The following is a 25,884-nucleotide window of genomic DNA, read 5'->3' as shown; positions in this document are numbered from 1 at the left end:
ACATACAATAGATAAATATGGCAGATTTCATATTTTAATTATATAATCCTATAGAACTAATCTAATGACAAAACTATAAAGAAAATACAAATCAAACATGTAATCCTAATCGTTTGACTAATCAGATTCAAAATCCAAAGGAAGATATATTATCAACATCAAATCCCGATGTGTTCTTATTATCATATTCAAAACTTAGATAAAATCGGCAACATATTAATCCATAGGAAATCCTAATCTAATCACATCAAATATAGAAAACAATAAACAAAAAACCCTAATCATGTTTCTAAAAAACATAAAAGAATAGAAAAACCGGTTTATTGGGGCGAGTGATGTTGATGAATATAAGGGAACTCTCAAGTTGTCACCGTAGTTGATCGTTTTGTGTGTCTCGGTGAGCGATAATGCGGTTGAGTTGAAAATTGGTTGTGCATCGGTGTTGGTTGCAATGTGGAAAAGCTTTTAACGTTCACAAAAGTTTCAAATCTAAGGTTCTTTATTTATCTACATGTTGTTAACCCCACAACCTAGCTTTGTAACTTTACATTAATAGAGGTATGTTTTAAGAAATCCTAGAGGCGGATAGACTTTAATCTTTTATTCTTTTAAAATTATTTTAAAAGAATCGATTCCTCCTTTATTGGATAATTATTTATGAATATCCAATAAATAAATCAAATCTTTAAAATTCAAATAAATATCATTAAAGTTTATCAATTATCATTAAATACCTTTTAGAAAATCATTTTGGACATAAAAGTGTCAAAAAAATGACGTCAAATAAAGAAAAGCATAAATCGACACTGTGTAGAGCTGATTGGCTCTAAAAGGAAAAACTTTGTGAATAGTTTGCAATTTAGTCCCCAAACTTGCAAGATTCATCATTTTGACCTTTAAACTTCAATTTTCCTGAAAATTAACTCTAAATTGATTTGAAAATGGTGATTTTGGTTGGATTAACGACAATCCCAAGCTCAGATTCACTTTTCCTCTGTCTCCCAATACTGGAGAAGACATTGAGTTTCATTATAGGATTTTCCATAATTCTCTTGATATTTAGATTGGAAAAATGGGTGCTGACAACTGCCCCCAGTTTGTCAAAATTTATAAGCATGCAATGCGTTTAGATAAATTAAGACTAATCATAAATGTCAAGGATACATTAAAAGGATATCTTTGTGAGCTATAGAGGCTACGCCCTATAAATTGGAACTTTGATTGTTGATTTAGTATGGGTACTACGCTCGCTCGAATTTTTGAGACTTCGCTTACTTAGATTGAAGGCTTTGCCTACTTAGGCTGAAGGACCATGTCTAGTGATTTCGGAGCCACGTCCGTTGACATAGGGACCATGCCTATTCATTTGATATTTGTAGAGACTTTCCTCTGACTGTTTTATATTTTAGGAAAAAACTCACTGCCCGGGTCAATTTGGTAAATTTTCATACCTAGGTACTTTTGGTTAGAATTTCCAGCCTCGTGATGTAATCCGATTTGTTTGACACCTTTTGCAAGCTATACTGGTACTTGGCCTGCTCAGGACTAAAACGTAATTTTGATGGGTCAAGGACCAAATTTGTAACCTTTTAAGAAACTTCCATGTCGGTACGGCAACTGTCCTTCTATGTGTCTTCTGGGGACTTGAATCAATTTTTAGCCTATTAAGACTAAAATATAATTTCGAAGAATCAGGGACTTAAATGACATTGTCACCCTTTTTGGACATATATACATTCTTCCACCCACTTCATTCACTTCATAGGGCTTGTTAAGGGAGAGGAAATCCCTATTTAGGCGAGATTTAACACTCGTCGGGCGTTTTTAATCATGGGAGAGGTATTCTTCCAACTTTAAACTTTGTTTCCTGCCACTTATGTACTGGATACTTGCGTTATTTGCTCAAAATTCATGAAATTTTTTCGAAAAAGTATCAAAAAGTCATATGCCTAGCTTGAAACCGATTAAATTTGTCTTGCATGGCCGTCGACCCGTGCAATGCCAATTCGACTCTATGCTGAGCCGATCAGCTCTGCATAGTCCGAATCGATTTTGCACGGACTGGATCAGAGTTTTTATGGCATTTTTGCACAAAATACCAACAAATAAACATATACTTACTTGTTTAGATTCTTTTCATGTGTATATTTTGTTTAATACTTGTGTGTCTAGCTTGTCAAGGTGACGTTGTATCGATCCGATTTTTCGAAAACATTTATGGAGCTTGTGAGTGGTTTCATGAGCTTTCTAGCTTTGTCCAGGCTAGGATTGGCGATACCGACTTATGTCGGTTTATAGCTACACTTCTGTTAATCATCGGGAGGACAGATCATACCTTCGTATATGCCTTGCTCGAGAGTTGGATGGACACCACCCATACCTTCCATACTCAAGTTGGTAAGCTGACTCTTTCTCCTCTCTCATTTGATGCCATCACCGGCATTGATTTTTCCGACACGAGTCTCATGGCTTACTAGAGAATACCTCTCCACTACCAAGGCTTTGTGCCTCTAAATGCTTGGGAGGTGGATTAGATGGCTCGAGCCTTTATGGTGTACCACTTTCGTACAACTTTGTTCAATGACTCAAGGAATTCACTAAACTTCCACTATTTAGCCCTACTATGGGATTTGGACTAGGTCTCCTCCTACAACTAGGATCTGTGGCTCTCTCGTACTTGTATCACCAAATGGACATTACTATCTAAAGCAGTAAGAGGATTTATGGCTTCTAGCACATGATCCACATAAGTTACACTCTAACTTTGCTTTTCTCATTTCTTTTACTGCTATTATGAATTATGATTCTTATTTTGCAGGTTTGGGCCCTAGAGATCAGCCTTATAGTGGGCTCACAACCCATCTACACCTCATGGGCTTTTGCTGGCTTGAGTTGTTGGGGCTCGAGCAGGAGCGTTGCATTGGAGTAGGCTTAGATTCATGTGCACCGCATATGGATTAACACCCTGACCTAGGATAAGGTAAACAAATTTATTAGTCATACTTGTGGTTTACTTATATAATTACTTACCTTTCCAGTTTACAGATTTTCGGAGTGATTGGCTGGGGGAGCGCCGTCATTGGCACCCCTACATGGTTTCTGCAGTTAATCTTGAATAGAGGAGGATTATGCTGGTTGGACCTGCCTGTCGGGCGTGGTATCTAGTCGAGAGGATCTACGAGTGGGAGCGATGCCCTAACAGACGCCGAGTTCTCTTGCCTCCACCTCTCTCTACATTCTGGACAGTGGACCTCCATGGAAGGAACTAGCAGAGTGTTTAGCGGGTCACGGCAGGCACGAGGATCTCACCATCCGATCTCGGAGGACGGATTACACTTCCTCTTTTCCTCGGTTGCTGAGGAATATGCCTTTTGATGATGATATCATGGCTCAGGTGAATTTTCTTGATTACTTAAAATTCTTCATTTTTTATATCCCACTTATCTAACCATTTTGTTTGTAGTTCATCCATCGTGCTTCCGCTGCTCGTGAGTCGACCGAGGGCGATCCATCTGACGTTCCAAGCCTTCCCACATTACGGGCTCCTCTCATGTACGCCTTCGAGGCACCTCCTACAACCATGTCTGATGTGGTTCCGGGGAGCGTCATATTCCCTCAAGATTCCATGGTTTCATATTGGAGCCTTTATGGTGCGATGGAGCACCGGCTTGTCATAGAGCATTGCCTTCCTCTAAAATTCACTCAAAGCACTTGCACACATATAAGTAACATTTTCTTTTGCGTTTTCACATCCCCTTTTCCTGAAAATTTAGTGACATATTATGCAAATAACTGTACAGGTTCAGAGAGACCAGTTTGAGCACGTATATTGGCTCATCAATGCCGTGAGGAGGCAATTCTTTGTTCTCGGCGAGGACTGGTGGGTAAGAATATGATTTATGCGATGCAAAATGTATGCATGTATGTATGTATGAAATGCACTAACTAATTTCTTTTCGAGTTTTTATCAGAGTGACCACGAGAGCTTGCAAAGGCAAGTGGATGACCGGCAGTGTCAGATTGACACTCAACAATGTCAGATTGACACTCTAATGCTTCAACTATCGACTTTGCGGGCCTAGGGGATGGACACCAAATTAGATGATAGGATGGGGGACTTGGAAGAGAACTTGAGCTTCTGATTTTTGCCTTTGCTTGTACTTTTTGATTCTTTTGTCTTTTTGTAGAACTTTTGACTTTTAAGTATATAAAAGCCTTCATTTTGGCCTTTAAATCGCTTTCATTTTTCTTTAATACTACATCTATATGAGCTTGCATGCAATAAAACCAGAAAAGCACCAAAAACCAGGCAAAATTAGCTATAATTGTAAGCGAGAGGCCACAGAGCCGATCGACTCTATGCTCAGCTGATTCAGCTTTGCGCACAGCCGATTAGCTCTGTAGTCTACAGAGTTCAAATTGGACACTGATTTGAGGCCTATATATTTCCATACGCCCCTCACTTCCTCATATGCGAGTTCCACTTCAAAAAGCCAAAAATATGTCTCAAAATAGTGCCTATAGCTTGCATAGTCTCCTCAAAAACCCTAAGAGGCGATGATTATATCAAAATTGTGAAATTCAACCTTTCATCCTTTAAAGCCATGCAACACACCAAGCTTGATTATGGGTTTCTCCATTCTACTGTCAACTTTTAGTGTCTAAAGGACCATGTCTTTAGATTCAAAGGGCAAGAGTTGTGCCCCATAATTGAAGAATCCTCTGCCATTCTTGGAGGCCTTATGGATTTTACTCATCCTATTGTCTTACCAAAACTTGATGAGCCTTTTCTTGAAAAACTGGTGGAGTTATTTGACATGCCCCAGCTGAGGTACTTTCCCATTCCATTGGTGAGTATTTCTGATCTCTAGTGAACCTCTCAGTAGGATTCGAACCCAGATGAAGTTCTGATGTTACCCTTCACTACTCTTATACTGTAAGAAGAAGGAAAAGGGCACACCTTTTTGGATTCGAATGCTGGGCTTTTGCCTTTATGCCCAATTTCTGCTGATATCTCCTCAAGGAGGGGGAAGATATTAAAATTGCTAGCATTATTGATTAGGAGGAGCATGGAGCATCCAATTCCAGTCATCTTGACTGAAACCATCATTGGCTTAGACATGTAGAAAATCCATCAATGATTTGGTGGTAGCTTCATTCTCTTATAGGTATACAGCCAAATCTCTTTTCTTTTACTATTTGTCTTTTGCCTTAATTTTTTCCTAACTTGTCCTTTTAGATTTTCAACCTAGCAAGCCTTTGTCTTAACTTTTGCCAAACCCGCCCTTTCATATTTTTGACTTAACAGACTTTATTTTTGCCTAAGCCGGGCTTTCAGGTTTTCAAGTTAGGTTATTTTTCTTCTTTTTTTTCTATTTTTCTATATTTTTTCTTTTTTCTATCTCTTTTCTGGTGGTTGCATGAGGCCTTCAAATATTGACCATCCCGAGGGATATCAACCGTCTGGTCGAAACTCAATTTGTTGTTACCCCACGGGGTCATGATGGCTAGATTTTCCGGATGAAGGGTGTACTTAACTCACTCATTGGTTGGACTTACCCTTGATGGAGAATCAAGCACATCACACTCATGGAGTATGGTGATTATGTACCCTTACAGGTCGGGCATCCGACTTTTATCGCCTTGAGACTTTGTCGCCCGGTGTGAGCAAAAGTAACAAATCTTGGAATTCCCACAGATAGAAGGCTTCCCACTCGTATAGGATTTCCTATATAAGATTGAGAGACTTTGGCCCGGTCGACCATAGAGCGAAAACTTAACTTTAAGGGTGATCTGACCACTAATGACAACTTTAAGGCTTGGGTCCAGCTTCAGATTTCTACTTCCCCTAGTTTTGCACGTTTAAGAGGACTTGAGAAGTAACTGCTCTATCTAGGGATGCAAATAGGAAGAAAAGAAGAAGATTAAAAGCATGCTTCTTTTTTATATCTCATTTATTTTACTTAGGACTTTTGGCTTTGTTTTTTATTCTTTCAATTATTATGTATAATGGTAAACAAATATATATTTGTTTGATATTACTTCTAAACTATTCATTTAGTAAAAGGCCATATGTTTATATTTTAATTTCTCAAGATATAACTCCTGTCATCAGCCAGTTTTTTTGAGATTTTCTAGCTGATTATTTTCTCTCTTTTCTGCCCTAATTTTTACCTAACCAGCCTTTTCAAGTTTTCCGATCAGTGAGCTATTTTTCCTATTCCTTATTTATTTTTATACATAGTATTTCTTGAGACGATCCACGTTGATTGGTTCAGTGAACTCGTTCCCTTCCAGGTTTGAGATCTTAGGAGCACCTTTAGGCAAGATCTTCTTTACTAAGTATGGGCCTTCCTAATTCGGCCTGAACTTCCTTCTCAGGTCAAATGCAGTAGGTCTTGTGTGCTTCAATACTAGATCACCAGCTCTAAATTTTCCTGGCTTCACTTTTTTATTGGATGCCCTAGTTGTCCATTTCTGATACAACAACATATGGTATAATGTTTTCATCCTTCTCTCATCGACCAGAGCCAACTACTGATATCTCTACTTGACCCATTGATAACTCTGGTATTTCAGCCTCTAATACAACTCTGAAAGACTTTAATTCCAACTTAACTAGTAAAATTACTTCAGTCCCGTAAACCATACAGTATGGTGTTTGCCCAGTTGATGTTCGGTCAATTGTTTGATATCTCCAAAGTGTAAAGGTAACCAAAATGACCAGTCCTTGTGATTCCACACCATCTTCGAGAGTATTTTCTGCAGGTTCTTATTGGTTGCTTCTACCACTCCATTCGCTTAGGTCTATATAGAGAAGATTTATGATGCTAGATCTTGTATTCTACTAGCAGGTCTGCCGTCTCACCCATGAACTGCGCCTCATTACTTATTCTCGTGTTTGATCTCTTCCTCCCTTTTGGGGTGGCGGATCGATAGTTCAACCCCCCTCCAGGAGTACTTGAACTCCAGATCAAACCGCTTTTCAATCGCATAATTCGCTAATTTGATTCTATCTGACCTATGCACAAAAAGTGCTAAAAGGAGATAAATGAGATAAGCTGACAATAGAATAAGGAATTCTTTTATATGAACAAAAACTAGGGTTGATTCCAGGGATGTCTGCAATTTTATATGTAGGGTACTTACTGAGAGAGGATAAAGTCATTTCCCTCTCCTCAAAATTCAAGTCTGTTGCAACAATAACTGGCAGCCTTTTTGCCTCATCTAAATAGGCATAACTCAAGTGCTTGGGTAATTCTTTCAACTCTAGGACTAGGGGGTCCTTAATGGAAGGTTTCACCTTTTGCACATCTAACCTATCAAGAGCAATAAATGGGTCAGTAGAATGGGTTTGGACTCCTTCTTAGCAAAACAAGTGAGTTGTTCTAACACTTGCTCATTGGACAACTCCTTCTCATCTCCATGCAATGCAGCCTGTAAAGGATCATCAAGCAAAATCTCCTGCATATGAGATTCAACAACATCATCCAAGACATCCACATAAAATACAGTATCATCATGGTCTAAGGAATGTCTCATAGAGGTCGCTAAGTCAACGGTGATAGTTTTGTCATTGGGTCCGCACTGTGCTACCATTGCCCCCATCGCTTCCTCTTTCAAGGTTAAGTATAGAATTAGTGGCTTGCCATCCTTTGGTGGTTTTAGTATCGGCGGATTCATCAGATACTCTTTGATTCTGTTGAAGGACTTATGACAATGTTCATCCTACACAATGGGTTGATGTTTCCTTAAAAGCTTGAAAATAGGATCACAAACCATTATGAGCTTGGAAATGAATCTATTGATGTATTGTAAGCGTCCTAGAAAAGCTCTGACTTGTTTTTCTGTCTTTGGCGATGGCATCTCTTGAATAGCCTTAACCTTATCCTAATCCATCTCTATGCCTCGCTGACTTATTATGTACCCTAATAGCTTTCCTGATGTAACTCAGAATACACTCTTCTATAGGTTGAGTCTCAGATTATACCTTTCCACTCGTCCTAAAAAATTATCAAGAGCCTGGAAGTGCTCTTCGCTTGTTTTGGATTTTACCATCATGCCATCTACATACACCTTCACCTCCTTGTGCATCAGGTCATGAAAAAAATAGTAGATGCCCTCTGATAAGTTTCTTCTGCATTCTTTAGTCTAAAAGGCATAACCTTGTAGCAGTATGTTCCCCATTAGGTGATAAATGACATCTTCAACTTGTTCACTACTACCACCATGATCTGATTGTATACGAAGAACCCATTCGTAAAGTAGTACATCACATTTGAAGCGACACTGTTGATTATTACGTCTTTATGAGGAAGAGGAAAGTCGACCTTAAGGCATGCCTTATTCAAGTCCTAGTAATCCATGCACATTCGAACCTTACCGTCCTTCTTCAGGATTGGGATGATGTTTGCCAACCATTCAAGGTAGTCAACCACGTCAAGGAAATTGGCCTTAACTTGCTTAGCAACCTCTTCTCGTATTTCTCTGCCTATTCCAGCCTTAATCTTCCCATCATTTATTTGGGTGGCTTGATGTGTGGATTAGTCGAAATATGGTGCTCTGCTATTTTCTTGTCTAGACCTGGCATGTCATTATATGACCAAGCAAATACCATTTTTCTTTTTTCCATTATTCTTTTGAACTCTCTTCTCCTTAGGAGTTATATCATGAGCTATCACAATGTTTTGTGGATTTACATATGTGCCTAAATTAAATGAATCTATTTGTATGGAATTGATGTCAAACATGCACATGTCATGATTATCAAAATGCACACTACCATCAGGAAAAACATCGCACTAGTAAGCAAAACTATTCATATTATTGACCTTAGAAATGAAAGAAACATCATCCTCATAAATATCAAGCGTTGTTACATCATCATAAAAAAATGAACAATATTATCTTCTATAAGTTCTTAAGTCATTTTTCTGGTAGGGTAGTTAACTCTTCCAGCTTCAGCTCCTTTATCTTGGTGGTGACCTTCTCTAAGACTTCCTTGATACTTAGCTCGACCATCCTATCGATGCTCTGGTTCTTAAAGATTTCAAATGTCGGTACCTCAGTCCCAACTATAGTGACAGGTTCAGGCTCCATATAGTCCTCATAGAGAACAACAACTGGAATCTAGCACGAGCATCTAGCTCCTTGATAGCTTCTTGAATGGCCAAGAAACCCTTACTACTTTCATTGTTAATAGTGAAAATCTCACCTTTATGAGGCAACTTTCCCTTGTGATGCATAGTGGAAGGAACTCCTCATAGGGCATGGAACCATGGACTTCCCAATAATAGTACAAAATTCACCCAAGATTTGATAGGACCCATCTTCACTAGTGCTGAAAGTGTTCCTTCTACATCTCTCTTCATTTCATCATAGGCTCTTATAACCATATTTGATAGATTCATGTCTTTCGTAGTCATCCCTAGCTTAGGGAGTATGCGAGAAGGACACACGTTGATGGTTGACCTATCATCCACCATCACACATGGAGTTCTCTTCCCTTTGACCTCTACTGCTATGTAGAGAGAGCCTTGTTGTGGTCTCTTCCCTCATTTGGTAGGTCTTCATCCGAGAAAATGATCATTCTAGTGGTCTTGTTAGTTACTGTTTTGATAATTTCCTTGGGGTAGCTGTTGTGCTAATGCTTATACCAGACAAGGCCTAGATTAGAGCCTTTCTATGATCCGATGAGTGCATCAGTAGCTCCCAGATGTCGGCTATCTTTTTTTCTTTTCTTCCACTGCTCTAATAACCCGATATCCCCATCTTTAGGTGCTTGCTTATCTTGTTTCAATTCTTGTACTCTAGCTTCCTTACCCTTACCTACTGGCTCGGTTTCCTTATCAAAGTTGTTGTCTGCCTAGCTATTTTTGGCCTCAGAGTCGTGGACTTCACACTCAGCCCCAGAGCTATACCAGATGTCGATAGCCATGGTCGACTACTTCTCACATTCCTTCCAACCTCTAGAAGACAAGGCTCATAAGCTACTTGATTATCGTCTCACCCCCAGCCACTTGGTACAATATCCTCAATTTGAATGTTAGCCAAAGAAGGCTTCAATTATCGGACCTTGAAGTCAACTTTGCCCGAAGGCTGCCCTAGAAGGTCTTCACACTCATACCAAGGAAGTTGCTCAACTTGCCATTCCCTATAGTCAATCAAGTCTTCGATCTCATGCCTGAGACAGTTGCACTGCTCCGTCACATGCCCGAAAGCCTGGTGATACTCACAATACTGGACATTGTGAGGCTTAGGATTGTACTTTGGCAGTTAGGACTTAAGTTTTCCACTCTATTTTAAATGTCGAAACACTAGAGACAATGGCGCTCCTAGCTCGGTGAAGGTTCTTTGTGTATGGTTTGCTTCTGGTTCTAGCTCGGGTTGAGATATGTCTTCAATAAGTTCATGACCTCATCTTCATTGAAGTTAGGGTTGATCATGGACACTTGGTTTGAGGGTGGTGTGTTGTTGTAATTTGGTACGGGGTTTCTTCTAGTACAAGGTTGGTTAGGGTCGGACAGTTTTTTGACATCGATAAGGTCTTGAATTTCATGTTTCAGTCGGATATAGTTGTTAGTGTTGTGGCCGGGTGCTTGGTGGAATTTGAAGTAGGTGTTGGGTTTATAGTTGGGTGCATTAAGGTTAGGTGGGTTCTTGAAGGTAGTAGGTTGGAGCATTGCTATTTTAACTAATCTCTCGAAGATCTTAGAGAGAGGTTGCTTGAAGTTGGAGAACTTCCTGGTTGTTTCACAATATTTACATCCAGGGTCTTGCTCCCTCCAGCTTGGTAATTTTCCTTTCCACTAGTTCTCACAATCTTTCTTTTATCATTTTTTATCTTTTTAACTTGTAGCCCATCATTGTACAAATCCATTAAGGCCTTTATGTTCATCATCTGTAACCTTTCAACCCATCCTAGAAGAACATTTCGGAGCACCATATGAACTTGGTGCTTTTCAGAGGGCTTGTTATTCATTAATCTAGCCTTATACCTCACCTAGTCAAGAAATTAGAGAAGAACTCTTTTGGTTTTTATTTGGTGGAATCGAGATCCCTAATTGACACTTTCAACTGAGTATTATATTCGCATTGCTTAACAAAAGAATTACATAAATCACGCCATTCAGCTTTGGTAGATTTTTCCAGATCATGGTACTAGTTTACAGTGGGTCCTTCTAGGGACAGCACAAATAGCTTGACAATTTAGGTTCAACTCAGTTGAGTAGTTCCCATGATTATTACATACTATTTTAGATGAACTTTCAAATCACTACTCCCATTGAACTTGTTCATCTCGAGCATTCTGAATTTTACAGGCAGCTTGTCTTTGCTTGTCAAAACTAGCTCTTCGAAATCAAAGGTAGGGTCCAAACCTTTGATTTCCAGCATCCCTTGCATCTTATCAAGCCTAGCGCTTAAGCCACTTACAGCTCCAATGGTGGCAAGGGCGGTATCTCTCTTAGCATGGTCTAGCATACATTCATCAAAGTCCTAAAAATATTAGGGCACTCCCCTCCTAGTAGGGTCCTCAGCATTAGCATTAGTAAGAGGCGGGTAGTAGCATTGCGATTATCGTGATGGTTTCAGCTGACAACTACAACTAGGTCAACTGTAGTAAGGGGATTAGCTGGTGTGATAGGAGTAACAAGTGGGGCTTGGTTTACAGTTGTCCCTACCAATAGTTGTTGGAGCTCTTACTGAATCACTCCCCTCAAATTGTCAATGATGGCATTCTTGAGGATCTCAACGTCTTGCTCGTTAGCTCTTTCATTGGCCATTTCAGAAGCTTGGCGTCTTGGTCTTTCAAGATGTTCTAATACAACTCGGATTCTTAGAGAAATGGGTACCTTTTCTAGCCTCCCACTATCTTGCCTCTTCCAACCTAGAAGATAATCTATATGGCTAAAAGGCAAGGGTTAGTATGATGCATGATGCACGTGTAATGCATAAGGACAAAGAAAAAAAGGTTTGCAAACATATAATATTTTACAAGTTACTACACAAAACATCCTCCCAACCTTATTTCTCCCACAAACGGTACATGGTGAGCCTTTTCTTCCCTAGGATTTTGGTTCTGGAGTTTTTATCAACAGGGGATAGTAGGCCCGACGCGCATGCCATAAACTCTCAAAGCAGATTTAGAACAAACAAGGCAATGTTTCTCAACATAAGTATAAGAGCATGCATATTTCGGGCCTAAGACCTAGTTCCACATGTTTTGGGCCAAGGCTTTTAATAGTTGGGCTTTAGACACTTATAAAGAGAAACATTTCATTTAACAAGCAATAGGGTTCCTAAGTGAGATTACTACAGTCATTACCATGAGCTGAGTCTTGGGTAAGGATAAAAGGCTTGCACAAGTAAAAAGTGGTCTTCCTTAGCTTGTCTCCCCATTCAAGGGTCCATGCAATATCACTTATTACTTGTTAGTGATGGTTAGCCAGTGTTACAATTCTAGGGTTCGAGTGGAACCAAAGAACCATTAGTCGACACCATCGGGGATATAGGGACCAAAGTGCACAATGTGTGATAATGGTGTAGTGATGCAAGAATAATTTGTTAAATAATAAAATTAAAGACAAACATACACTCGAATCAGCTTCTCTTATCCCCAGCAAAGTCGCTGCTATGGGCGATGGCTTCGAACGTGCACCTAATTGTCTTTAGCGACTACGACATTGCATGGCTTTTTAATCTAATTGGTGACATGCTAACCAATAACAGAGACTAGCATGGAGATGGGAGTCGCGCTACCCGGGTAATTCACTGAGATACTTCTACTAATGAGTGACATTTCTCAGATTCCATAAGAAAGCTTACGCCACAAATCCAGCGATGGATCCGGAAGCCAACTTTCTTGTTTGTGTATCTTAGTCTTTAATTTTAGTGTTTAACCAATTAATCCCTATAAACACAATAATTTATATACAAGCATAATACCATATAGCACATATAGTTCACTTCAGTCTAGCCAATTTTATTAAAGCCTAGCCCATATTAAGGTTATTAATCTAATTTTACTAATTAATTATGTACAAAGCCTTCTGATGGGCTCTTTATGCAACCGACACCTAAGGCAGTGAACCTACTGATACAGTCTAGCACTAATGGCGAGTATCAAGGTCGTATTCCTCGGGAAAGTGAAAGCCCAGAGTTACTCCTTTGTTCTTTATTATATTAACCTAAAATGGATAATGAATAAATTCTAAACTAACTATTAACTACAAGCTAAGTTATGAGGGAGATGCAGGAGTAATTGATAAATGAAATAATCAAGACAAGAAGACAAACCCAAAGGGAATCTAAACTAGTTGGCAACCGAACAAAAGATAAAGGATCGGTGAGTCTAATTATGCTACCCGTGGACGAATTCCTAACCGAATTCGGTTTCTCTCTCGAGATAACCGAATTCCTAAACCTAATAACCTAAAGTTGGAATCTCTTCCTAACGATTGATTCTTAAATTAGCATTAAGCTTTAATCCGCCTCTATTAAGCTTTGTTAATTCTTAATCCGGCTAGTTAATTATCCTTATCTCTAAGCGATTATTAACCAGTTCACAGTATTCAAAATTCCAATTGCCAAACGGATTTCTCAATCGCATAAAGCAATCTAAACATCACAATTCACAACGTCTCATGAATAATGCATAATCTTATTAATACTGAAAATAAGAAGAATACAAAACCAACTCAAACAATCCAATAATATAATATCAAGCCAACATAGTAAAGAAATCCCAATGGATTAAATCAGTCTAGCTAAACATGTTCATGTTTAAAACAATCTAGGAAATCAATTACAATGAAAGAATAATGAAAATAAAACATGTACACCCTTTTCTCTAGAATTGGATGAACAGCTCCAAATCTGGATCTACACTTTGATTAATCTTCCAAACTACCTCTTGAATTGCTTCCACTACGGTTTTGCACTCGGAACCTTGCGATTCTGGGATTCTTACTCCCATGACTCTCTTCGACTCAATGCGGCAAGAACCGGTACGAGGGCTTTATATCACTTCTTCCCCTCTCTCCTTTCTAAGAAAAATTCATTTTTCTTATATATTTAACTCAGCACGGCCGTGTTCAAGGCCGTCTTTGATCATTCTGAAGTCCAGCTAATGGATCTCACCAGTAGGGTTTCCTGCGGTAGTGTTTCTCCCCGTGTTGGCCAAGGCTGTGGTGGCTTCTGAAACTCATGCCCAAAGTGCAAATTTCAAGAATCAAAGCCAATGGTTGAGCACGGCCAGAGTCCAGGCCGTGCTCAATGTATGCATTGCGGGCTCTTGTCCGATCTTGATGAATTCTCGTCCGTTTCCGCACGTATTGATCTATAATTGCTTAAACACCGATGATGGTCCTATAATTGTTCCTGAAATGCAAAAGAACACAAAACACGGGTGATCTGGGAATAAAAGCACAATAATTGCTAAGAACATACGCAATAATATGCAAGCAAATATGTGTAAAACTATGCTTATCACCTTCCTAGTCTAGCCTAATTTGAAGAAATATTCCACCTAGCCTTTAATCCTAGATGGAGTACTTATTATGATAAGGCCCAATTATATGAACCTAAGTCTAATACGGTACAATTGACCTAACTAAAGCATGGTAAAGCCCACTTAGTCTATATTGATTTTAGAATATAATCCTAGTTAACATTGATTAGCCTAATGGACTACAGTTTTCATGTTGGGTCCAATTTTAACCTAAAGTCTACGTGTCCCATTTTATTTAACCAGTCATGTTACAGTTATTTTACATAAAGTAAATAAAAATATAATATAGAAATTAAATCTAGCTATTACAACCCAGCTTACAACTAAAAAAAGAAATAAAAAGGCCTAAAACTAAGTACATTACATGAATAACTCAAAAGGCACACCAAAAATTCATAAAATTCCAAAAATTAGGACTAAGGTGAGCTAAGCCAATCAGTGCAACACAGAGCTGGATCGACTCTGCATTGAGCCAATAGGCTTCGGGACTTTCCAGGCTGATTTTTACAATTCCTTTGCGATTCTCACGTCCTAGCCAATTTCACATGCATATAAGGTAAAAAGTTAATTAGAACATGAAAAAGACAAGATAAAAGATATAAATAATATCATATTGAACTAGAAACCCTAAAGAAGTCATACAAACCATAAAAATCTGAACATACAGTAGATAAATATGGCAGATTTCATATTTAAACTATATAACCTTAGAAAACTAATCTAATGACAAAATTATAAAGAAAATACAAAAGGAAATTGATCATGGATTCTTAATAAGTTTGGAATTAATTCTTTCTAGTTCAATGCATGAGCAATCCAACATGTAATCCTAATCATTTGATTAATCAGATTCAAAATCCGAAGGCAAACATACTATCATATTCAAATTCCAATGTGTTCTTATTATCATATTCAAAATCCAATAAAATCAGTAACATATTAATCCATAGAAAATCCTAATCTACTCACATCAAACATAGAAAATAAGAAACAAAAAAAACCGCCATCATGTTTCTTAAAAAACATGAAAGAACAGAAAAGCCAGTTTATTAGGTGAGTGATGTCGATGATGATGGATGTAGGGGAACCCTCAGGTTGTCACCATAGTTGATCGTTCTGCGGGTCTCAAGGGACGATGATACAATTGAATCAAAAATCTGTTGAGGATCTAGTGATGGTTGAAATATGGAAAAGCTTATATCGTTCACAAAAAGTTTCCAAATATAGAGTTCTCTCTTGGCGACCTTACTATCTAGTTAGCAAAAAGACCTTCTACTTAAATGAACATAGGTTTATAATAGCAATAACCTCTAACCAATGTTCTGAGCCCCCTAACCCTAGGTCATCACTTTTTATTTATAGAAGTAGGTTTTTAAGAAACCTTGGAGGAGCAAATAGACTTCAATATTTTCTTCTTTTAAAAATGTTTTAAAAGAATCGATTCTTCCTTTATCAAATAATTATTTATCAATATCCAATAAATAAATCAAATTTTTAATATTTAAATAATATCATTAAAGTTTATCAATTATCATTAAATACCTTCTAGAAAATCATTTTAGATGTAATAATGTCAAAGAAAGGATGTCGAATCAAAAGAATGCGAATTGGCACTATGTAGAGCTAGTTGGCTCTAAAAGGAAAACGTTTGTGAAACGTTTGCAATTTAGTCCTCGAGCTTGGCGAAATTCATTGTTTTGACCCTAAGAATTCAATTTCCTGACAATTAACTCCAAATTGATTTCAAAATGGTGATTTTGGTTGGATTAACCTCAATCCCAACCTCGGATTCGCCTGTGCTCCGTCTCATGACACACGAGAAGGTAGTAACTTTCATTTTAGGGTTTCCGTAATTCCATCGATATCTAGATTCAGAAAATAGGTATTGACAAATGGCTAAGTGATTGGATTTCAAAGTGACTAATAACATGGCAGAATACGAGGCATGCTTATTTGGATTAGAAGTGGTCATGGTAGCCGAAGCATACCAACTAATGATCTATAGGGATTCCATGCTAGTGATCCAACAAGCCATTAAGGAATGGGACATGAAAGAGGAGAGATTGAAACCAAATGTCAATTATCTCAGGGTTTCAGGTGAAAGAGGAAAGCAACTACAAAGGAAAGGTATGCGTCATGAATACAGGCTAGAAAAATTACCTCAGCCATGAAGGAGAGTTGTATAGACGAAGGGTTTCAAGTATCCACGTCCAATGTGTGACTAAGTTAGAAACACAAAGAGTAATGGAAGAGATGCATAAAGGAGTGTGCAGGCCTCATATGAACGATATAGTGTTAACTAGAAACATTATGCATCAAGGTTATTATTAGTTAACAATGAAAAAGGATTGTTTAGCTCTCTGGTAAGAAAACATAGTGAGTGCCAACTTTACAGTGACCTAAGTCATGTACCTCCAACTGAGTTATATAACTTGACATCTCCATGGCCTGTTGCAACTTAGGGAATCGATATCATCGGATAAATATAACCTCCATCAAATGGTCACAAGTACATTGTAGTAGCGATCAACTATTTCTCCAAGTTGGTTGAAGCTGAGTCATTCACTACTATGGGGGCAAAACAAATGGCTAGGTTTATAGAGAGGAATATGATATGCATATATGGTATCCTGCATTATGTGTAACTGATAATGGCATGCGGTTCATGGACGAAATAGCAGACTTGTTAGCAGAATACAAGATTGAACATCAAAATTCTTCTCCGTACAAACCTTAGGCAAATGGAGCAGTGGAAGCATCCAATAAGAATTTAAAGAAAATACTCTTGAAGATGGTATAGAATCACAAGAATTATTCATTTCAGTTATCCTTTACACTTTGGGGGTATTGAATAACTAAACAAACGTTGATAAGGTAGACTCCGTACTCAGTTTATGGGACTGAAGCGGTCTTACTAGTAGAGTTGGAGCTAAAGTCTTTGAGAGTTATATTGGAGGTATAAATACCAGAATATCAATTGGCTAAGCAGAGATATCAACAGTTGGCTATGGTCGATGAAATAAGGATGAATGCCCTATATCACATGTAGCTATATCAGAAGCAGATAGCCAAGGCATTCAATAAGAAAGTGAAGCTGTGGAATATCAGAACTGGAGATAGTGTTGAAACACACAAGACTTGCCGTGTTTGACCCAAGAGGGAAATTCGAGCCTAATTGGGAAGGCCCATACTTGGTAAAGAAAATCTTGCCTAAAGGTGTCGTTAAGATCTTAAATATGGAAGGAAATAAGTTCTCCGAGCCAATCAACCCAAACCATCTTAAGAAATACCATATATAATATAAAAATAGCATGTTGATCGGAAAACCCAAAAGAAGGACTGGTCAGGCCAAAATCAAGGCAATGATAGAAAATAATCAGTTAGAAAATCTGAAAAGACTTGCTGATGCTAGGAGTTATATTATAAGAAATCAAAATGTATCCATTTGGGCCACCATTAAATAAATAAATTGTTTAGAATTCTTATCAAATGTACATATGTCTATTTATTACTTTACGGACTAATTGAACAATTAAGCTAAAGCACTAAGCAAAATGAATGGGATCTAAAAAGAAACATATTTCTCCTTTTCTTCTCTTTGAATTTGCATCTTTAGAATGAGCAGATAGCTCTCAAATCTTTTGAACCTCATAAACCTAGGAGAAGTGGTAATTTGAAGCTCGACCCAAGCTTTGTAGTTATCGTTTGTGATCAGATCACCTTCAAAGTCAAGATTGCACTTTATTGCCTGTCAAGGCTAGAGTCTCTCCATCTTGTCTAGGAAATCTTTTCTAAATAGGAAGCCTTTAAATTCAGGAAGGACTTCTAAAATCCATTGCTTTTTCCCATACTAGTGGCAAAGTCTTAAAGGTGTATAGAAAGTGGATGCCCACAATCTAGGTAATGGCACACAGTCGCCGTGTACCTTAATTGTAACATGCCTGATTCTCCACTAGGGATAAGACCATCAAATAAATGTATCTAGGATACCCTTCATCAAAGAAATCCAACCATCATAGTCATGTGGAGTAACAACTAATTGAACCTACTCATATTTATCAATGTTCCTTGAGATGGTCAATATTTGGAGCCTTTCACGCAACAGAATCTGCAAAAGGAAATGAAAAAGAAGAGAAAAGCTAAGTTGAAAACCTGAAAGGGCGGCTTAGGTAAAAGTTAAGGCAAAAATAATAAAGGTCCCTGGTCGAGCGTTGCTCTATGGGCGCCGACTTTATTGGAAATTAAGTGACCAGACTATATTTAAGGATCACAGTGAGCTCAGCTCTCTGGCGCCCGATCTGTTGGATTGAGAAGGCTAGAATCAAGTGATAGCGTTAGGGTTGGGTTACTGCTAAGGTACTTATACCGTAACATGTAAATTATCTTTTACTGAATCATGGCATGTCACACGTTTTAATATGATATAAAATTTTATTTTGAATAAATAAATATTTTATTGAAATGGTTATATGTACTTTTGGAGTATATGATTTTGACTCACTCTCGAGACTGACAGTCTCAAATTTAATTATTTTTCAGGGGTGTGTTATTTTCCCACAGTTATTTTCCTCTAGCAGCCCGACTTCCTTCATCTTCTATTTTAATGTAACTAATTTTGTTGGTATATTTGATTTCTTAGAATTCTAGATTCTCCGTAGTAGTAATTTCAAAACTTATTATTTTATTTTGGCCTGTTAAACCAAGTATTTATGCTAGCAGACCGAATTAAACATGTAATTTTTGAATGGTTGAAAGTTAGTTATGAAATAGTGTTATAATGAATAGAATTTGAATTATTCTTTGATTGAGTTAGCGAATAGTCAAACTTGCTACGGGTTTCGGTGGCCTTACGCCTACCCATTCCGTAGCGCCAGTCACGATCCCACAAATTGGGTCGTGACATAGAGAAAGTAAGGCAGAACTTACATGTCTGGCATGCCAGAAGTCGCAAATCCTCTTACTCGTATATTTACTATCCGTCAATTAATCAAATTTAAGACCTAACAAAATCATATTATCATATTCAAAATCGTATGTGCTCTTATTATCAGATTCAAAACCCAATAAAATCAGCATGTTAAATGGAATGAAATTCTATTCTAGTTATGTGAATCCTATGAAATAAAAATTAATAATTAAAAAAAATTCCCAATCATGTTTCTATAAACAAATATGAAAGAATCAATTGAGGAAGGGATGTTGATGACGTGGATGTGGGGGATCCTTCAAGTTGTCACTGTTGGTTGTTGTTCTACGATTCTCAAGGGATAAGGAAGTTGTTGAGTTAAAGATTGGTTGGGAAACCAGTTATGCTTTGGGATTTCAGAAAATCTTATGTCGTTCTTCAATAGGTTTCCTAATTTGGAGCTCTTTCTTAGTGACTTGATAAAAACCAATTCTCTATATATATCGATGTATCTCTATAGCTAAAAAAATTTGATGAATGTGGCTAATCTTAGACTCAGGGTGTATCAATCTATTTATAGCAATAGGGCTAGGAAACCTTAGGAAAGATAGATAAGTATTCAATTATTTGAAAAATAAACTATAATTATCCTTTCCTTTGTCATATTAAATAAAAGGGAAATTAGATCTTTTATATTCAAATAATTATCATTAAGAATATTAAAAAAATTCTAATAATTATCATAAATATCTTCTAGAAACTTACTTTTACTAATTTTTGGCTTTTTAGGGGGGAAATATATATAAAACTGTGTTGGATTTTAAAAAAGGGCCAATCAGCACAGTGTAGAGCCAATCGACTCTGTATAGAGCCGATTCAGCTCTATTCTAAGCCAAACGGTTCTATAGAGCCAATTGGCTCTAAGGGGAAAAAGTTTAGAAATTTTATTTTTTTACTAATTGGGTCCAAATTAATTCTAGAAATGTAATTTTAAGTCTAATTATTCCCATGCTTCACTTAAACTCACCCCTTCTCCATCTTTGAGACTTGTGAAAGGCAGTAACTTTCATCATCAGGTTTTCCGTAAATCCCTCAATATCTAAATCCGATAAGTGGGTGCTAACAGCTGCCCCTAGTTTGGCAAAATATATAAGCATGCATGCAATTAAATAAATTAAGACAAATCATAGTATCAAGGATACAAAAGAAAAGGATATCTTGATGAGCTGTATAAGCCACACCCCGTAAGCTCTAATTTAATGTGGGACCATGCCCATCGGTTTAGGAACCATGCCAGTCGATTTGGGAACCATGCCCGTTGATTTGGGTACCATGCTCGTCGATTTAAGAGCCATGCCCGTTGATTTTAATTTTGTAAAGACTTCCCTCTAGCTGTTTTCCATTTTAGGATATAATTTACCACTTTGGGTCAATTTGTTAATTTTCCACTTCCAAGTATTTTTGGTTAGAAATTCCAGCCTTGGGTGTGATCTGACTCATTTGACATTCTTTGGAATCTATGCTGGTAGTCGGCCCGCTTAGGGACTAAAATGTAACTTTGAAGGGCTAGGGACCAAATTTATAATTTTTAAAAAATTTCCACCTCAAGATGCAAATTGGCCTTCCATGTGGCTTTTAGGGACTTATAGCATTACTTGGTCTATTTAAGGACTAAAATGTAATTTCAAATGACAACAGACCTAAATAACACTTTTGCCCTCTTTAAGGCATATATACACCCTCATATACATTCATAGATCACTTTATCTTATTTTCTCCTTTGTTTTCTCTCAAATCCTTTTTCGCTTTTTCTTTGATTTCTCGACCAATTCTTAACCAAATTCCGTAAAATTACTTTTGAAACAGCGACCTCATCTTCTAGATTCTCATGATGCACTCCTATCGTACCCAATTGGGAATTTTCACCTCCGATCTATCGCCTGAATGACCTTGGGCTTGTTAAAGGGGAATAAATTCCTATTTTGGCAAAATTGAACACTTACCGAGCTTTTTCGGCAGTCGGAGAGGTATTTTTTCAGCTTTAAACTTTATTTTCTATCACTTATACACTAGATATACATGTTATTTATCCAAAATATGCATAATTCTATGAAAAAATTACAAAAATATGGTGCCCTAACCCATAGAGTCGATTGATTATGTACAGAGCTAATTTGGTTGTGCGCACAACCAATCGACTCTGCACAGTTCTAATTGACTGTGCACAAGTTGAAAACTGATTCTTAGGCATTCTAATGTAAAATAAAATAAGTTAATGATATACTTACTTGTTTGGAGTCTATTTCTGTGTACATGGTGTTTAATACTTGTGTTTGTGCTTTTCCAAAGTGACATTGTATTGATCTAGTTCGCCAAAAATTTCTATAGGGCCCATAGGTGGTTCAACGAGCCCTCAAGTTTTCTCTAGGCTAGAATCGGTGACACTAGCTTTTGTTGATTTATGGTTATGCTTACATCCATTACTAAGAGGACAGATCACACCTCCATATACGAGCTCCTCAAGAGATGGATGGATACTACTCACACCTTCCATATTGTGGTTGGTGAGCTCACACTGTCTCCTCTTTCTTTTGCTGCTAACACGGGGATTGACTTCACAGGTATTCTTATGCTCTTTAATGATGCGATTCACGACAAGCGTGTTGATGTCCAGGAGCGCTATATTACAGATTTACTCAGGTTTTTACCGGCATTCAAGCTCACCCGTTGCATTGTGTGGGCAGTATTTTCAAGCCATCACCGAAGTGTCTTTAGCGGCTACGGTACTACAAGGCTTTTCAACCTAATCCAGAACACGCTAACTAGTCATAGAGACTAGCATGGAGATAGAAGTCACCAGCCAAATAACTAGGACACTCTTACGAATGAGTGATGTTTCTCGATTCTATAAGGAAGCTTATGTCACAAATCTAGAGATGGATCTGAAAGCCAACTTCCTAATTTGTGTATTTATGCCTTTAATTTTAGTGTTTAACAAGCTATTCCTTGTAAATGCAGCATAATATTTCTACACATAAAGCACTACAGCATGTGAGGTCCAGTTAAATCTAACCCTTTTATTAAAGCCCAACCCAATACTCAAAGTTATTAACCTAATTTACTAGTTAATTATATACAAGGCCCACTTAGTCTAGCCCACTTACAAATTACGCTTTAATTTTCAACCTTTAAGACTAATTGACTACTTTTATGAAGATGCCTAATTCAGTGATCCTAAATCTAATATGGCATAATTTAACCTAATTAAGCATGGTAAATCCCACTAAGTCTACATGAATTTTAAGTTAAAGCCCAATTACCATCTTAATGGACTACAGTTTTCATGCAAAATCCAATTTTAAGGCCTAAGTCTATCTGACAAGTTTTAATTAGGCAATCATTTAGCATATATTTGGGTATCCATCATAAATAAAATAGCAAAAATAAAGGTGGCAGAAAATAAATCTTACTATTAGAATCCACCTACAACTAAAGGATATAAAGAGAACGCTAAAAAACTAAATTAGAACTCAAGAAATTGACAAAATACATTAACTCGAGAATCTAGCTAATAATGCATAGAGCCAATCAGCTCTAGAGGCTTGGAGGAATTTTCTTCAGTCTCTCCTCGATTTTTGCGCCCAGAACTGATTTTATACATGCACAGGAGGAAAAAGAATAAGGTTAGACATGTATAATAAAAAAAGAAAGGAAATATAATCTAATTGTTTAATTAGATTTAAGATCTAATCAAATTAGGTTTAAAACCCTAGGTGTTCTTATTATCAGATTCATAACCCAATAAATTCAGCATGTTCAATAGGAAAGAAATCTTAACCTAATTATGTGGATTACAAAGAATAGTCAAAAAAAGATATTCCTAACATATTTTCATAAAACAGAAAAGAAATTGAAGCAATTAGAAGAGAGATGTTGATGATGTAGGGGATCCGTTAGTCGTTGTTTTGTGAGTCTTAAGAGATGAGGAAGCTATTGAATCCAAAAGGGGATGGGAATTCAGTTCTATCCTTTTCAGTTTCAAAAGTTTATGTCAATCTTTTTATGAGTTTCCTAATTTTAAAGTTCTTTCTTAGTGGGTTGCCTAGGGTTTTCTCTTTGTATGTATTGATGCTTCTTGTTGATCAATGTGTGTTATTGCTTAATCGGTTAGAAAACTCTAAGAGGTGTTGGATAATTATTGACTTATTAAAATAAATAGTCTGTAATTATCTCCCTCTTACTAGATCAAATAAAAATTTTATTTTTAATTTCAAACAATTATCATCAACAAACATTAAGAACTCCAATAATTATCATAAATGCTTTCTATAAGCTTATTTTTAGCGTTTTAGGTCGAAAATGCATGTAAATCAGTGTAAAAATCCAAAAAAATAACTAGTCAGGCTGTATAGAGCCAACCGGTTCTAAACAGAGCCGATTCAGCTCTATTCTAAGCCGATCGGCTCTATGTAGAACCCATTTGGATGTGCACAGAGACGATTAGCTCTAAGGATCAAAAAATTCCGAAAATTTTAACAGTTTAGTCGCTAAACTTGTAAAAACTATCGTTTCACCCCTCAAACTTTTTTTCTGTCAATTGGGTCCAAACTGATTCTAGAAAGGTAATATTAAGTTCAATTAATCCCATCCTTCCTTCGAATTCACCCTTCCTAAATCTCTAAGACTCGAAAAACACAGTAACTTTTACTATCAAATTTTTTATAATTCTCTAGATATCTAGATATGGAAAATGGGTGCTGACAGTGGCACTTAATTTGTCAAAATTTATAAGCATGCATGCATTTCAATAAATTAAGGCAAATTATAATATCAAGGATACAACAAAAAGGATATCTTGATGAATTATAGAGGCCATGCCTTGTAAGCTCGAAAAGAATTTTAATTTGATGTGGGGACCACGCCCGCTTAAGTTTTGAGGTCTTCGCCTGCTTGAATTTGGTTACCATGTTCGTCGATATGGGACCACGAACCACGATCGTTGATATGGGAAGCACGCCAGTTGATATGGGTACCACGCCTATTGATATAGGAACCATGCCCGTTGATACGGAAACCACGCCTGTTGATATAGGTACAACGCCGGTTGATATGGGAACTACACCCGTTGATATAGGGACCTCGTCTGTTGATTTGATGATTGTAGAGACTCCCATCTAGCCATTTTCTCAAAAATGAAAATTTCACCATTTCAGATCAATTTGATAATTTTCCATTTTAAGTGCTTTCAGTAAGGAATTCCCGCCTCAGGGTGCATTCCAACTCAATCAACACACTTCAGAAATTATGTTGGCATTCAGCCTGTTCAGGGGCTAAAATGTAATTTTTGATAGGTCAGGGACTAAAATGACACCTTTACCCTTTTAAGGCTTATATATACCCTCATTTCTTTTCACAAACCACTTTATCTCTTTTTCCCTTTTCTTTTCCTCTCAGATCCCCTTTTGCTCTTTCTTTGATTTCTCAACCAATTTTTAATCAAATTTCATGAAACTGGTCTTGAAATGATGGCTTCTTCCTCTACATTCTCTAAACATACTCCGATTGCACCGAACTTGGAGTTCTCATATTGATTTCTTGCCAGAATGACCTTGGGCTTGTCAAAGGGGAGGAAATCCCTCCTTTAGCAAAATTGAACACTCACCAAGCATTTTCGATTGTCGAAGATGTACTTTTTTAGCTGTAACGTTGTTTTATGTCACTTACATAATGTTTAGAGTCTTGTTGTGTGTAAATTGTATTTAATAAATGTGTCCTTAGAGTGACGTTGTATAGATCAGTTGGCTGAAAACTTTTATGGGACCTGTGAGTGGTTTGATGAGCTCCCTAGCTCTATCCAAGCTAGGATTAGGGGCATTGGCTTTCATCGGTTTGTAGCTACACTTTTATTAGTCACTGGAAGGACAGACCACACGTCCATATACACTCTTCTTAAGAGATGGATGGATACTACTCACACCTTCCATCCTCCAGTTGGTGAGTTGACCCTGTCTCCCCTCTCTTTTACTACTATCACAAAGATTGACTTCAAGAGCATCCTTGTGCCCTTTTGATGATGCAATACGCTCCGACGTTCAAGAGCGTTATATTATAGACTTATTTGATTTCTAACAGGTGTGCAAGAACACCCGTTGCATTACTTACCAAAGCATTCCTCTCCACTATAAGGGCTTCGTGCCTCGAAATGCTCGAGAGGTGGACTAGATGGCCCGGGCCTTCTTAGCATATCTCTTCGAGACCACCTTGTTCAATGATTCAGGGAACTCACTGAACTTTCATTATTTGGCCCCTCTATGAGATTTGGACCAGGTGTCCTCCTATAATTGGGGATCTGCAGCTCTCACCTATTTGTACCATTCGATGGACATCACTGTCCACAGGAGCAAGATAATTTACGGCTTTCGACATGCTGTCTATGTAATATGGTCCCTTGGAACTAAGAAGAGGGATT

This window comes from Ricinus communis, chromosome 2, assembly GCF_019578655.1.
Source record: "Ricinus communis isolate WT05 ecotype wild-type chromosome 2, ASM1957865v1, whole genome shotgun sequence".
In the NCBI taxonomy this organism is placed as follows: Eukaryota; Viridiplantae; Streptophyta; class Magnoliopsida; order Malpighiales; family Euphorbiaceae; genus Ricinus; species Ricinus communis.
Note: the sequence above shows the minus strand (reverse complement) of the source record.